Below are 17255 nucleotides of genomic sequence, written 5' to 3'. Positions count from 1 at the left end.
CCCCTGCTCAGCCTTCTATGGAAGGGAGAACTTGGGTGTGGAAGCTCACATTAGAAACTACGGTACTCTAGTTTTATTTGTCACAATGGTGATAGAGAATGAAAACAGTTGGAAAAATTTCAGAACTACAAATTCTGAAATCTGAAATTCAGTATGGATGTGTTAGCTTGTGACAAAGAATAACTACTTCATGCTAGGCAAAGCCAGTCCTACAATTATTACCTGTTCTCTTGCATCAGCAAATTCTACCTGCTCTACTGGATCATCACCATCAGCACTTTCTATCTTAAAAACAAACAAACAATAAAACAAAAGCAATAACACAGAACTTTTCCTTGACCATGCATTTCTATTTAACTACCACTCCATCTTTGAATGCCAATTAAAACTTGTTGAAGGAGTTTATACTCTTTGCTTCCTCATTGTTACTTTCTTGTTTTTGTCCCATTCAACACAACTTCCATCTCTACTTCTCCACAGACATTGCCAAAGATCTGAAATGATAACAAATTCATTGGTGACTTCTTCTTTACTTTGTAAGCAATTATTCTCTAACTCCTGGAGTACCTGAGAGCTTTGTAGTGATTGGAGCGTCTCTAATTACGCTCCCTTCCTAGGTGTTCTTATCCAAATACAAGGCTTTAAGTGCTTTTGATATACAGATATCTCTTCAACCTGTAGCGCCAGCCAAGACCACTTCCTAGACTCAAGACTCATACGTCAATTGCTAAAACTTGATGTATTTATTTACTATCTAATATGCATCTCTAACTTACCATGGCCAAAGAAGACTTTCTGAGATATCCCCAGAGATCCCCCCTCCTCCTGGGGTCGTCTTCATGCCAGTAATTAGTACTACTGCCCACTGATGTGGCCAGTCAAGATGAATTAACCTCAATTTATCTCATTTCCTCACTCCTACATTCAATCTATCAGCAAGTCATGCTGAGTTCTGTTACATGTAGCTTAAAAACATATTCTAAATCCACTGCTTCTCTCAGTATCCACGACTGTCATCCAGGGAAGGGCAGCGTGGTTAATATGCTAGGTTATCCCAGAAGTGCCCTAACTGATCTTCCTCCTTCCACTTTTGCAGCACTGGTCATTAACCAGTTATTGTGTCTAAATATGTCAGACCATATTACTCCCCAGTTTCTCTTATATATAGAATGGTACCTGATTTTCTTAATCTGCTAAGAGACGCCCACATGTGATGGAGCCTCTTTTTCTCTCTAGACTCAATTCTGTCTCCTTTGTCTGTCACCCACCACACTCTAGAAACATTTTATATTTGTTTTATATTTGTTAAATTAAACGTTTTATATTTGTTCCTTATATATGACAACCTCATTCTATCTGCAGGCCCTTGGCTGTAGCAGCTCCCTCTGCTGAAGCTTCTTTTTTTTTTTTTTGCCTGGCTGGCTCCTTCTTGTTATTTAGACTCCAGGTTATGTCAGCTAGGCAAAGAGTTATTCAGTAATTATTAATTACTGACTAATATTAATGACCAATATTAATTAATTTCTAATAATGCTACTAATGCTACTACTTAGCAATAACTAATTACTAAACTTTTAGTGTAATGTAACCATCCATTCACTAATATATCTTATTTTAATTTGATGCATGCCCTTGTCATAATTAATTAGCTTACTTGCTTCTTGTATATTTCACCCAATAAAAAACAAGCTGTCTGTTAGTAAAAATCTTGTTTTTGTTATCTACTGATTTCTCCAGTGCTTAAGAAATTCCTGGAATATTGCAGGTATTCAGTAAATTTTTGTTGAGAGACTAAAATGAAATTGTGTTTAATACAGTATTAATATTTTATCCTCCAAGAAGTCATTACGTTGGAGGTGCTTTGTCTTTGTTGGATTTTTGGGAAACAGAAAGTGAGATTTAGATTGGCTGTTTTAGGAAGTAGTTGGCATTAGTAATTAATGTTAGCCTGGTGTTGTGGGTTAAATTGTGCCCTACCCCCAAATTCATATATTGAAGTTCTGAGCCCTAGTACCTCTGAATGTGACCTTATTTGGAAATAAGGACATACAGATATAGTTAGTTAAGATGAGGTCAAATGGATAGGGTGGATCTCTGATTCTGATTCAATATGACTGGTTTCTTTATAAAGGGATTTAGACACAGACATCACATAACAAGAAAGCCATGTGCAGATGAAGGCAGAGGTCAGTTGATGCAGCCAAAACCAAAGAACACCAAAGATTTCCAGCCAACCAAAGAAGCACTGAACAGATTCTTCCCTAGAAAATTCAGAAAGAAACATCCCTGCCAACCCGTTGATCTCAGGCCTGTGAGACAATACGTTTCTGTTGTTACGTCACCCAGTTTGTGGTAGGTTGTGAGGGCAGCCCTAGCAAACTTATATAGATGATCACTCAGAGTTGTTTCAATTGAGGCAACAGGGTCAGGCTCTTATACCCCCACATTGACCAGTCATTGGATGCAGTTTGTCAGTGGAAAGGGGTAAAACCTGGAGTCAGGGCACCTTTTTGTGGCTGAAAGCAAATGGTAGAGAGATTGTGAGTAGCCCGCAAGCGGTACTCCCAGCAGCTGAGAAAATACACCTCTCAGGCCTGATAGGGAATCTGGGTGGCACACACAGATCTGTTTGGTGCTGGGCTGCTCAAATCTATTTGCTCTATACAGTTAGTTGATAGGCCTTGTGGAAGGCTGGCTGGTTTCTCCGGGGAACTTACCGAAGGGAAACCGGAAGGATGGGCTGTAGCCCTCACTGCAACAGCCGCTCTTGAGAACATAGTTGCTGCTCTTTGTCTTCTACGACCTACTCGAGATTCTTCGACCCTTGCCTAACAACACTGCTGGCCCAGGGACTACTGAGAAAGTCCCCAGGGCATCCCTTAGGTGCCAAACCAACTCTTTCCTGTTCCCCCAGCTGCCCTACCTCCTTCTGCTGATCAGTGTCAATATTCAGCCAGTTGGGTTCCACCTTCCATCGCCTGAGGAAACTGAAGTTGATCAGAGAGCAGCCACACTGTCAAGTCCAGTGGGATTCTTAGTGTATTCCCTGTAAAATCATTCCTTCTGTGGGAACCACTGGAACTTTGTTATCATGGGAATGTCCTTTAAGTCTACACTGTCCATGCGCTACCAAGCACTTAAATGTGGCTAATGTACCCAAACAACTGAATTTTTAGTTGATTTTATTTTAATTAATTTAAATTTAAATGACCACAGGTAGGTAGTAATGGGTAGTGCTGTTCTGGCCATGCAGTGTCCTGTCACTTTTCTCATTATGTCCAGGGCTTGATCCACTTTTCCTGCTCTCCAGCTACAGGAGATGAGATTCTCTGCATATGCTGCCAAGGAGGCTTGCAGGCCTCCCTTCACAAACATGCAATGCGGATCAATCACCCTCAGCCTTTCCTTGTCTTCCCCAACAACTTGGCCTTCCATGGCACTGATCTGGTTTTCCTGTCCTCACAGTGACCTTCAAATGCCTGAGATGAAGTATCTGCTGGTGTTTCTTATCTTTGCTTTTAGAAGAAAATACCACAGATTCAAATGAGACCTCTGGTATGCTCTTCCCTGTTTCCATTTCATTTCCCCTTCTCATGTCCAGAGAAAACTAATCTCATGAAATCAATGTCACTATTTCCTTGTAGAATATCATCTATTATATTTAAAAATTTATATAAAGGGTATCAAATGCTATGCATCCTTTTGTGATTTACTTTTTGAACTCAATATTATGTTTTTGAGATAGTTATTTGAATAATATAATATTACAATGCATTTATCTGCTCCATATTTGATGAACAATTTAATTTACAATATTGCAATGAACAGTCTTATCAACATCTCCTTGAATATATATACACACACACATATATATATTGAATATATAAATTCCTCTAGTCTAGAGTATGAAATGAGAAACAGAATCACTTCTTCCCAAATGCAATACAAATTTACAGAATTTGGCAGATTTATTGCTAAACGTGATGCACAGGCTCACAATCCTATTAGTGTGAGTGTGAGAAATAATGTTTATAATCTTTATCTACAATTAATATTATCAGACTTCAATATTTTTTCTATTCCAACAGGTTAAATGTATCAATTATTTAAATTTGTTCTTCTCTGATTTTTAGTGAGATTGAATACCTTACCGTTTGAATATTAGGCATGTGTTAAATCGCCTATTCATAACCTTTGTGCATTTCCCTATTTTTTGTCTTTATTAATTTATAGGAGTTATTTTTCATGTATAGAATACCAAACCTCTGTCATTTACATGGACAGCAAATATATTTTCCTTGTCTGAAGTTGTTTATCCACTTTACTAATTGTGCCTTTTTTTTTTACACCATTGTAAAATAGTCACATTTATTACTGCACCATTATTATCATTATCATGGGGTTACTCTTTGTACTTTTGGTGTCCTGCTGAACAAATTTTTTCCTTCAGAGTCATAAAAATACCCACTTATCATCTCTCCTGAGCATTTAAAAGTGTAAGTTTTAAGTTTGTAAGTGTAGGTTGTAAGTTTTGTTTTTTTGTTTGTTTGTGGCTTAATTGCTTCATTTACTTTTATGTACACTTAAATAAAAATGATTAGATATACAACCTACTTGAAATTGATTTTGTTGTCTAGAGAGTGTAGTAGGGCTCGGATTCCCTGTGGATAAATAGTTATCCAAACATCATCTATTTCATTGCTCTTTCTTTTTCCACACACCTGCAGTTCTCTTGCTACCATAGATTTCATTTCCATAGAAGCATGGATCTGGGCTCAGCGCTATTCCAATAATGTATTTTTTCTAAATCTGCAGCAAAATCACAGAGAGTGGGGGAAGCAGAAAGGTTCTTCCCATTTCTTTAAAATGGGAAACATCAGGATACACTCATATATTGTCGATTTCACGTATAATTATAAAACCTTCCATTCAGGGTACATGTTGTGGTGCCAAAAATTTGACTAGAAATAGAATGTTTACAGAGACAATAACGCCCTCTGAAGATATCTCCTACACTTACCCCTCTGATTTACACATTTCCCTCTTTAAAACTTTCTTCTCATCCCATTGCCACTCAAACACAGTGGGCTTGTAAAAGATTTCAAGTGAGTATATGATATTTTTTTTTAGTGCAGCTTAGGATGGAATAGGATGAAATCTTATTTTTATAGAAATGGAATTTTAAAATATTATATCTAAATCAAGAATATATAATATATATAAATAATGAAAAGATACAACACAGCTATGAAAACTAAATATGTGTTTATCAAATAAATTTATACAATATAATAAATAGCCTGATATTAACAGTCTTCAAACTTGCTAAAAAAGTTTGCTGGCTTTTTTTTTTTTTTTTTGAGTGTAGTTGACATACAATGTTAGCATTAGTTTCAGGTGTGCAACATGGTGATTCAATATCTTTATATATCTGTAACTATACAACACCATTATAGCACCATCACTATATTCCCTATGCTGTGCTTTTTATTCCTGTGACTTATTCATTCCATAATTGGAAGACTGTATCTCCCAGTCCCCTTCATCCATTTTGCCCACTCCCCCACCCCTCCCTTCTCTCTGGCAATCATCCGTTTGTTCTCTGTATTTGTAGGTCTCATTCTGCTTTTTGTTCATTTACTCATTTGTTTTGTTTCTTAAATTCCACATATAAGTTAAATCATATGGTATTTGTCTTTCTCTGTCTGACTTATTTCACTTAGCATAATATCTTCTAGGTCCATCTGTGTTGTTAACGAATGGCAAGATTTCATTCTTTTTTATGGATGAGTAATTTTCCATTGTATATATATGCCACATCTTCTTTATCCATTCATCTGTTGATGGACACTTGGGTGGCTTTCATATTGGCTATTGTAAATATGGGGGGAATATATATATATATATATATGTATTTGAATTAGTGTTTTGATATTCTTTGAGTAAATACCCAGTAGTGGAACTGCTGGATCATATGGGAGTTCTATTTTTAAAAAAAAAGTGTTTGAGGAACCTCCATACAGTTTTCCACAATGACTATACCAATTCCATTCCCATGCACAATAGAGGAGGGTTCCTTTTTCCCCACATCTTTGCCAGCACTTGTTATTTCTTGTCTTTTTGATTCTGGCTTGTTCTGGCAGGTGTGAGGTGATATCTCATTGTGGTTTTGACTTGCATTTCCCTGAGGATGAGTGATGTTGAGAAACTTTTCATGTGTTTATTGGCTATCTGTATATCTTCTTTGGAAAAATGTCTATTTAGGTCCTCTACCCACTTTAATCAGATTATTTGGGTTTTTTTCATATTGAGTTGTAGAAGTTCTTTATGTATTTTGACATTAATCCTTTATAAGATACATCATTTGAAAATATCTTCTCCCATTCAGTAGATTGCCTTTTTGTTATGATGATACAAATCTTTTATATGAGTAGTCAAACAAAGTAGGGTGATTGATGGATGCAGTAATTCACTTAAAGTTCAAATATATTAAGGCTTCAAAGTACTGTTAATTATTAGTTGTTTTATAAGAAAGTGGCATAGCATCAGGAAAAACCAGTGTCAGACAAGACCATTACAAATAACCTTCCGTTTTAGTCCAAAATGTTGCTTCAGCGTATCTAAATCAGTTTTCAAAATCATTCACATTATTTTTATTTAGTAGGCTCCCAACTATGTGATTTTAGGAAAAGGCCCTAATATTATTTCCTATTTTACCAATGGAAAAAATGGAAATGCCAAAATACTTATGATTTGGAAAAGACTACAAAGATGTGGTTTGGTAGAAGTCAGCATTTAATTTTTTCCTCTTACTCTTGCTTACTTTAGAACTTATGTTTTTTTGTCATTTTGCCTCTGGTACTCATCATATTTTCCTTACCTATAAAAATGAATGAATATCTACTGCTTGCCTGAACAATAAAATTATACCTTTTTTTTTTTTAAAGATTTTATTTATTTATTTGACAGAGAGAGAAGCAGCGAGAGAGGGAACACAAGCAGGGGGAGTGGGAGAGGGAGAAGCAGGCGTCCCGCGGAGCAGGGAGCCCGATGCGGGGCTCGATCCCAGGATCCTGGGATCATGACCTGAGCCGAAGGCAGACACTTAACGACTGAGCCACCCAGGCACCCCAAAATTATACCTTTTAATAGCTAAGAAAATAAGGTATTTTCACAGTAATCCTTCAGTATTTCTACCAGAATGAATGTTCCATTTATTCATTTTCATTTAAACAAGTCAAATAAAGTAAAACAAATAAATGGATAATTTATTTCTCTCCAAGCTGACTTTGGTGTGTGCATATCCCCCTGGACCTTTTGCTCATTTCTTCTATTTCCTCATTGGTCAACATGTTGCCCTTTTGCACTTCCAATAAGTGACATATTGAGGAAGGAAATGCAGTCATTATTTGATTCTTGTTGCTAAGGCTAATAAAAGTCACTCTAGTAGAATGTTGATGCATTTATCTAAAATGAGGTTTTTGTTTTTTTTTTTTTGAATTACCAGTGAATTTCATTTATCATAGTATCCCTGTCCTCCATTACCATGAGTAACAGAGTTGACACTCATTTAATTATCTCTTTCAAATATGCAGGTCATTCCAGAACTAAACTCCTGTAAGTAAGAGAAATGGATATTGCTGTAATTGAATAGCTAAATTGGCAGAGAACATAGTATACAAGATAAATTAGGAAGCAATTGACAGTAAGTACTATTTTTTTCCCTGACACCAGAAACACAGCATGAAGAAAGCCAATTAAATTGAACATCTCATCAACCTATTAACAAGGATACGATTACACTTCAGGGTTTATTTTTCCAACATTTGATTTAAAGCAGTGTTAGGGAAGTGATATATATATCCATATTTTGACTTGACAGCTTGTATCTAAATAGCCTGTTACTACTTTGTTTGGGGATTTAAAACAAATTAAGTCAGACCATAGAAAGACGTCTGATGAACTAGATTAAGAATGTACATATTATAGCCCTTTAGGTACTACATGGTCTTCAGACCATCCCAGAATCAAAACCATAGAAGGTAATACTTGAGCTGAGATTTTAAGGATCAATAGGTTTTGAATAGCTAAAGTTAGATGGTTTGATGAATAGGCATTGATGGGCTAAGCTAAGAATGTGGATCTTTATCATTAAAGTAATAGGAATAATTGCTGAGTTTTAACAGAGGTGACAGTAGGGTTTATAATTTTATTTTCCAAAAGAACGCTGCGACCAAAAGGTGGAGAATAAACCAGAGTATCTGTAGCTAGACTGACTAGGATGCTTTGGCTTTAGCTGAGGTCAGAGAGGACTGCTGCTTGGATGCTGGTGGATATGGTCGAAGGGAGGATTTAGAAGATACAATTTACAGGATTTTGTGGTGGAGTGAAAAATGAAAGGAAGGGTTAGTGATAGGGAAGAGTCAAGAGTGACATCTGGTCTCCGACTTTTTCAACAGAAGCTTTTGCTTTTATTCTTCAAGATGCGGAGTGCTAGAATGGTACCAGGATTTTCTCGGAGGGAGGTTGAGTGCATACATGCGTTCTTTTGAACATGTTTAAACATATTCTCAAAGATCTCAGTCTGATGAGGAACACAGACAAATAAACATACATTTAAAATAAATGTCGTAGATGCTACAATGGATGTGTGCCAGAGTGTTGTGGATAATAGATCAGGAATGACAATCTTATCCTTAAGGCTTGGAGAAGTCCTTATAGTGAAGGTACCACCTGACCCAGGATTGAAGGGTAAATTGGAGCTTGCTGAATGGTTAAAAAAAAGGGGGGTTAAATGTGCAAAAGAAGCATGGGGACAGTAGAAACACTGGACATAGTGCATGGAAAAGAATAAAGGCATGGAAGTACCTCCAGTGTGTTCAGAAATTATGAAATATTCCATGTGTCCGAAGGGCTTTTGAAGGAATAGCAGAATAGGAGTCTGGAGAGGTAGGTTGGGTAAAATATCAAAATCCTTAAATTTACGTGGAGACCCTGTGATTTATTTTCTAAACTGGCATACTTTCCAGAGTGAGGGGGAAGATATCAGTAATTATGACAAGGCAGTTGGTATAAAGGGGACTGGGCTGTAAGCCACTCTGTACTCTCTCCGGGGGCTGACTCTTATATACCACAGGGAGTTGTCAGAGGTCTTTGAAGGGGGGCAGAGAAATAATAAGATGAAGATTTTGGAAAGGTTGGTATGGCATCTCTGTGGAGGTGGATATGGAATTTGCCTGGTCTTTCGGAGATCTCAGTTATTATTTTATGTATAAGTCTTATTTATCCTTTGGCTATTAAATAGTTTTCTAAGTTCTTTTTATTTTAATGAAACAAAATTTAACTTTCATTTAAAGTGGCAGGATTATTTATTAAAGTTTTAACTATATAAGAAAAGATGTATATGGAAATTTGCATGAATCTCCAGATATCTGGATAAGACAACATTATTTTAACCTGCTTTAGGTTTTTATATATACATATTTATTTTTAGTTTTATTTTTTTAAAGATTTTATTTATTTATTTGAGAGAGAGAGAATGAGAGATAGAGAGCACGAGAGGGAAGAGGGTCAGAGGGAGAAGCAGACTCCCCGCTGAGCAGGGAGCCCAATGCGGGACTCGATCCCGGGACTCCAGGATCATGACCTGAGCCGAAGGCAGTCGCTTAACCAACTGAGCCACCCAGGCGCCCTATATATATATATATATTTTTTTAATTTATTTATTTGTTGTAGAGAGAGAAAGAAAAGCAGAGACAGCCTGTGGGGGAGGGGGCGAAGGGCAGAGGCAGAGGGAGAGAGAGAATCTCAAGCAGACTCCCCACTGAGCAGAGCCCAACCCATGGCTCAATCCCATGACCCTGAGATCAGGACCTGAGCCAAAATCAAGAGTTGGACACTTAACCAACTGAGCCACCCAGGCACCCCAAGGTATCTATATTCTTTTACCATTCCCCATTTAGGTCCACACAAATTTTTTTTTTCCATTTTTTTTTTTTTTTTTTTAATTGAGTAGGCACCAACATGGGGCTTAAACTCATGACCCTGAGATCAAGAGTCGAATGCTCTACTGACTGAGCCAGCCAGGCGCCCTTCCACTTAACTCTTTAAAAAAACCACCTTTTTGCCCATCTTTAGAGCAAGGCTCCATATTTCTTGAATACCTTTGTTCTTTATTCACTGTTGCACTCTATAATCTATCTTCTGCCATCATTCCAGGATATTGTAGCATCACACAGATGTTTTGCTCTGTGTGTCTGGGAGAAACCAGAGTCAGGGCCAGATAATCCAGGGAGAGTGAGTAGATGCACTGCATTTTGAACACACAGAAGTGCGGATAAACAGCAAACAAAGTTAAGACGTATTAATGAATGAACTTTTGAGAAATGTATATACCTTTAGCTCAGAGAAAGAGCTGAGATCAGAAGCTGGGGATTTCAGGTGGCTTTGAAGGCCAGAGTTGGATTGGCATGTGTGTTTCAGTTAGAGTATTTGCAGAAAATTGGCAGTTCCTCAAATTCTTCAATTTCAGTAACTTTCATCTCTGTCCCCTCAGCATCCCTCACGCATGGTGCCACAGGAGACCTTGTCCGCCTTCATGATTTCTCCATGAAAGCTTCCCTCCTCTTTGTCTCTTTTTGCTCCTCCTGACTCTGCTCTGTATGCCTGTCTCTCCCCTCTCCCTCCCTGTTTCTCCAGTCTGTCAGCTCCCATGCGCGTACCTAATCTCAGGTAAACACCTCTTCTGATAGATGGTCCTTTTGTACATTGTTCTGCAGCACATCTACGCCATGCCTGTAATGGCGACTTGATTCAGTTTTTCATCGCCCTCAAAGGTCCAATCCCGTTTTCCAAGACGGCCTTCCTTCCTACACCCAGGAGAAGAGAAAGAAGCAATTTGATTTCAATTTTTAAAAGTTTTTCCTCTTCCACCTCAAAATTCCCCACTGTCATCGCTACTAATTACTCTACGTTCCTGCTTGAACTGCCCACTTTCTTACAATATAGTATGATTGCTCTCTTCACCGCTTCCACTTTTCAGCACATCAAGTAATATCCCTTCCTTTTAGCATTTTACTGCTTTGAGTTGCACTTTCTTATTATATCAGCAAATAAGGTGGTTCACATCTTTGCCACAGTTCCAGAAAAGCTTTGGCTTCTCTCCCAACTGAAGTGAGAATTGTCATGATAAAATATATGACAACAGGTTCTGTTCAAGTTCAAGGGAAAGGAAACATATGGGTGGTTGACAACATGCATATATTACATACACCAGGACCACCCTGGAGGAGCCAATTCTCTCAACCACGGACATTGGTTTTATAAGAGATAAAGCCAATTCTCTTTTAAGTCAGTGTAGGGCAAATGGATAATTTGAGCAAATATATTTATTCTCAGTACAAAGGTATTTTCAACAGACAGTTTTGTTCCCCAAATGATTTTTGATTACTCTTTAGACAAAGCAGCATCATTAGGAGGTATTTTAACATCTGATCTGCCCATGGAGCTGACCTACAGGTGTTTGGAGCACAGTGTGATAGTTTGCTAAGTGCGGCAAAGGTCAAGGCAAGTGTCTATGGCAGGATCTGAACCTGGGTGGGTGGGGGGGGATATGAACAGAATAAAGAAGGCGGAGTAGAGCAGAAACAACACCCAAATGGTTGGGATGAGTCCCAGGTCTCCTGACTCATTCCCTGAGATTCTTAGTCTTATTCTCTCTTACTCTAGCTGTCTCTCTCTCTCTCTCCTCTTTACTGCCCCTCCCACTAAGGAACACTTCCCATTACCTGCAGTAAAGGATTTTGAAGATATCATTAAGAAAATTCATTATTGCTTCAAAAAGTTTATGATATCAAGATAGTTAGACTCTTAGAGATATGTTGATTTTTAACTCTATTCACTGAAGTTTATCCTAAGAGTTGGAAATATTTTCTTGGTGAAAAAATACAGTTCACTTCTCTCATACAGGTAATAGACTTGGCATTTGATGAAAGCTTTATAGAGTTCATTTAATACATTTCAACTGCTTTTTTTTTTTCCTAGAAGGATATCATAATGTTAGCCTTTGTGTTTAGTATGCGAAACCTCTTTCATTGATTCCTGCTGTGTACAGGTTTTGTGTAGGGGAGACTTGAGTAAAACCATTTCCTGCAGACAGTCCCCACTCTCTGCTCCTTCCTCTAAGTCTCACACTTGGAGAAATCACCCACTCTTCTAGGTTCACATTCCATGGCTACACACATAGAAGATCTCAGCCCTCACATCACAGGAAATGTCCACTCTTAGGTCTCAAAGTACACATTCGACATTTACACTTTTATGTAACCCTTTCTTCATAAATCAGTATACATAAAATTAGTCCCCATGCTCTATTAGTGGGTCCTACAAAATTATGAATTGAATTCCATGATGAAAATGCTGACACACATGTTTTTATTTAAAAACATTTCCTCGGATAATAAATGATACCGTTTGTTTCATTCAGACAGCTGGAAGATCTGAGGCAAGTTACTGCTGAGGTTTGGCTGTGTAGTTCCCCACAGTCTCCCAGACCCTGAAGCCAAACTGGGTCTACATCCTGCTGAGAGCACTCTGTGTGAAGTGAGTTTGTCAGGCCTGAGGAGTAGCCTCCTGACACCAAGCCAACTTTTGTGATCAAATGTTCTTGATATTGGATAGAGAGCCTACTTAGAAGCTTAGTGTTTTTTCCCTCCAAAGTTACTTCTCTATTAAAAAAAAAAAACAAAGCCTCTTGCACACTTGCACCAGATTGAAAGTTAATAGAAAGTTCTTCCTCTAGATATCTCTTTAGGTGAATCTGCCTTATATGCTCCAAATTAGATTCTCTCCTCAATTTCCTTGTCTCTTCTAAGGATATTACCATTTTTCCAATTACTTTCACTCAAAACCTTGGAGTTCTCTCTGACAGATCTCTCCTTTTCTCAGTATGTCAAAAAATTAAAAAAATCTTGCTGTTCCCCCTGACACCTTCTAAATCCGGGTCTACGGTGATTCATTTTCATTCTGCTCAGCAAACTATTTGACTGGATTTCAAGAATATTGTCCCCACACCAAAACTCATCTCTAATTATGACACCAAAAAATATCTCTCAAGCAACACGTCACTCCTCTGCTGAAAAATCTAAATTGTGCCTCTATAACATTTAAAATGAAGACTGTCCTTGCAAAGATCTCTACACTATTTGCCCCGTTTTCCATCTTATTTCCCAGTCTCATCAGTGTATGAAGCCTCCCCTCTGATAGGGCCAGTATCTTTATTCTCCTTAAATCCAATGCTTTGTTGTTTTTTTTCTTTTCTTTAAATTCTTTTTATTTTTCCGTGCCCTGGTTCTAACCTATCTCAAATTTGAAACTTAAACAATATATTTTCAACAGGCTATCAGCATCTCTCATCACCTACATTAACCCCAGCCCTACTCTAAATAGGCACTAATTATGTCCTAAACAGGGTGTTATTGTTACACGGTGAAAAGCTGCCTGAGCACATAAAGTTTACTCTGGAATCTGTTGAATCTTGGAGGCCTTGGGTCTTGATACGTTACTCCTGGTGACCTGCCTCTCCAGGCCTTATCCTCAGTTTCTGAGCCACAAGCTCTTCTCTCCTTTTACAAAATCTGACCACAGGGGCGCCTGGGTGGCTCAGTTGGTTAAGCGACTGCCTTCGGCTCAGGTCATGATCCTGGAGTCCCGGGATCGAGTCCCGCATCGGGCACCCTGCTCAGCGGGGAGTCTGCTTCTCCCTCTGACCCTCCTCCCTCTCGTGCTCTCTATCTCTCATTCTCTCTCTCTCAAATAAATAAATAAAATCTTTTAAAAAAAAACAACAAAATCTGACCACATATAAAAATGAAATTCCTTATGGTTCTCCCTTTTGGTCCCTCTGTCTGATTCTAATCTAGAAACACAGTCCTACCCTAAAACTGCACCTAACATTGATTCTCTTGGGCATAACAACTCAGTAAGAACATATGAATGTTTCCCTGTGACCAAAATGGGCTAAAGACTCTAGAACAGACACAGATTCATTGAAACAGACAAACAACCCAACAAACCCTAATAAGTTAGTTAATATCTGAAGCAACATATCAAAATGAGATGGAACCAGATTAAGTCTAGTTTCCTCCTTCAATCTGGCTATTGAGAGTCTCAGACTAAAATTATAAGCGTAAATTTTGGTAGAATTCCTTTAAGATGAATATTGTACATTGGTAAACTTTTTGAAGGCAAGAGCCAGGCTTTTTTTTTTTTTTCCTCTGTCTTCACAAGCCCTGGCACAAAGCATAATACCCTTTAATTATTTTATATTTTTATATTAATTATGTAAGACAGGGTTTGGCAGTATGCAGCCAATAGACAAAATCTGAATCACTGCCTGTCACAGCCATGACCAATAACTTACATACTATTGTTTGCATCTTGTCTGTGGCTGCTTTTTTCCAAGGATTGTAGAGTTGAGTAGTGGTGACAGAGACCATATGGCTGCAAAGTCTGAACTCATTCATTTATTCCAGCTCATTCATTCAGATTGTTGGCCAGATTCAGTTCCCTGTGGTTGTGGAACTGAGGACCCCGTTTCCTTGCAGACTGTCAGCTGAGAGGCTCTCTCAAGTCCTTACGGCCACCTGTGCTCCTAGTAACATGGAAACCCCCAACCCCAGACCCACCCAACTTCAAATCAGCAACGGCTCCATGGAATTTTTCATGTTCCTATGAATTGGCAAGTTTTAGTAAATTTTATTCACTTGTCAATTTCTATATTCATTTAACTATCTGGCTTTTGAGAGAAAAGTTTGCCTTGCCCAGTTATAAGAAGACACCATGACAAAAAGGCCTATATACTAATCCCTTCTGACATTGAAATGGTATGTATCACAAGACAACAATTTTGAGTTTGCAAGTGAAAAATGAACAACAGTGCAAATAATCACTCAAGAACCAAAGCAAATTTATCCTCTTCTGTAAGGTTTTCCCTGTTCTTTCAGCAAAGTTAATTGTCCCCTCCTTTGTGCTAGAAAATACCATTATAGCAAAGACACGTTCATGGTTGTTTCAGTGTTTGGCTTTCTAATTATGATCTTTACCAGGAGAAGGAGTCATTCTGATACTTACAAATACAACTAAGTAAATGCTAGGTGCTCAATAATTGTTGGTTCAGGAAAAAGTGAGGGATTGTTTCCAACATTTCTCTTCATTTTATTCCTTCAGAATTTTGGGAAATACTCTCAGTAAATAGGCTAACCTGGCACGGGGAAATGATGACACAATCGTATTTGTAAATATTGCCTGAAGACATGACAAAGGTTGAAATTACTAATAGTTTCATTATAAAATAGATACTAAAATTTAATAAACTCAATTAATTGAACATTTTATACCAGTGGGATAATCACTGTCCTATTTTAAAAATAGCAGTGTTGTCTTTGTCAAGCAGGTATGCCGTAAATATCAAAGATAGGCAGGGATTAGGAAAGAGTATTGTTTTATCTTGATACAGGAAACCTAATGTTCCCATGAAGTGGGTCATTTGGCAAGTTTCAGTAACTTTTATTCACTTGTTAATCTTTATATTTATTTAACTATCATCTGATCACCGATCAGGGACTGGATTATGTGCATTTACTTTAAAAAAAAAATTATCGGGGCACCTGGGTAGCTCAGTTAAGTGTCAGACTCTTGGGGCACCTGGCTGGCTCAGTCGTTAAGCATCTGCCTTCGGCTCAGGTCATGATCCCAGGGTCCTGGGATCAAGCCCCGCATCGGGCTCCCTGCTCAGGGGGAAGCCTGCTTCTCCCTCTCCCCTTCCCCCTGCTTGTGTTCCCTCTCTCGCTGTGTCTCTGTCAAATAAATAAAATCTTTAAAAAAAAAAAAAGTGTCAGACTCTTGATATCATCTCAGGTCATGATCTCAGGGCCCTGGGATCAAGGCCTGTGTCAGGCTCCGTGTTCACCGGGGAGTCTGCTTGAGGTTCTCTCCCTCACTCTCCTTCTGCCCCTCCCCCTTAGCTCGAGTGTGTGTGCTTTCTCTCTCTCAAATAAAGAAATAAATCTTAAGGAAAAATTTATCCAATAACTCTTTGAAGTAAACATGTTTAGTTTTCTTTTGTGGGTTAGGGAACTCTTACAAATATATAATTTGCAACAGGTGGAGTAGCTAGGAGGTGAGAGGCCACATCTTGTTATCAGCATTTGCTTTTTCCTGTAACTGACCACCAAGGTTAATTCAGTTAAATCATTTAATTTTCCTGGAAAGTTACATGTCCCTTTATTAGTCAATGCACATCACTATTCAAACTGCAAAATTGGTGTTTTCATTTTCTATTGCTGTCATTTCAATTTAATGCAAATTCACTTATTAAAAAACACACACAAAAATTTATTATCTCACAGATCTGTAGGTCAGAATGCTGGGTCCAGTGTGGCTCAGTGAGGTTCTTTGCTTAGAATATCACAAGGTCAAAATCAATTTTCTGTGATTCATGCATTCTTTCTGGAGGCTCTGGGAATGAATTTGCTTCCAAGCTCATTCATTCAGATTGTTGGCCAAATTCAGTTCCCTGTGATTGTGGAACTGAGGACCACATTTCCTTGCAGACTGTCAGCTAAAAGGCTCTCTCAATTCCGTAGGGCCACCTGAGCTCCTAGTAACATGGAAACCCCCAACCCCAGACCCACCCAACTTCAATCAGCAATGGCTCCATGGAATCCTTCTCATGTTTGATTCAGTTCCCTGACTTTACCTTTTGCCACCAGCCAGAGAGTTCTTCCTCTTTTTAAGGGCTCATGGGATTAGATTGGACCTCCCTATTTTAAGGTTCGTAACTTTAGTTACATACTTTGCCCTGTAGTGGCAGGTTCCAGGGATTAGGGATTGTCTTTAGGGGCCATCCTGCCTACCACACTTGGCACAACACCTTTCTTAGATAGAGAATTCTTTGAAGGAAGGTTTATATGTCAACAGTGGCTTAATTGTGCTGTAATAACAACCTCAAAATCTCAATGGCTTATGAAAACATGATTATGATTTTATCAAAGTTTGGTTGCTGTTCTGCCTGCCCTGCTTTCATCTTCTTTTTTTTTAACTTTTTATTGTTATGTTAATCACCATACATTACATCATTAGTTCTTGATGTAGTATTCCATGATTCATTGTTTGGGCATAACACCCAGTGCTCCACGCAGAACGTGCCCTCTTTAATACCCATCACCAGGCTAACCCATCCCCCCACCCTCCTCCCC

The 17255-nt window shown here is 38.3% G+C and overlaps 1 long non-coding RNA gene across 1 annotated transcript in view; it reads right to left on the bottom strand.

The window, feature by feature from the left end:
• Nucleotides 1–413: 413 nt before the first annotated feature.
• Nucleotides 414–17255, bottom strand: part of LOC141370320 (uncharacterized) — a 40358-nt gene continuing 23516 nt past the window's right edge. The window contains exons 2-3 of the long non-coding RNA XR_012374244.1: nucleotides 10722–10868; nucleotides 414–494 (exon numbers count right to left, since the gene is read on the bottom strand). This is a non-coding gene — a long non-coding RNA (uncharacterized lncRNA). The remainder of the gene's footprint in view (nucleotides 495–10721; nucleotides 10869–17255) is intronic.

Source organism: Callorhinus ursinus, unplaced genomic scaffold, assembly GCF_003265705.2.
Source record: "Callorhinus ursinus isolate GAN/ISIS: 27379988/994484 unplaced genomic scaffold, GSC_fseal_2.0 scaffold32, whole genome shotgun sequence".
Lineage (NCBI taxonomy): Eukaryota > Metazoa > Chordata > Mammalia > Carnivora > Otariidae > Callorhinus > Callorhinus ursinus.
The sequence above is the reverse complement of the archived record's forward strand: the minus strand, read 5'-3'. Positions and strand labels throughout refer to the sequence as shown.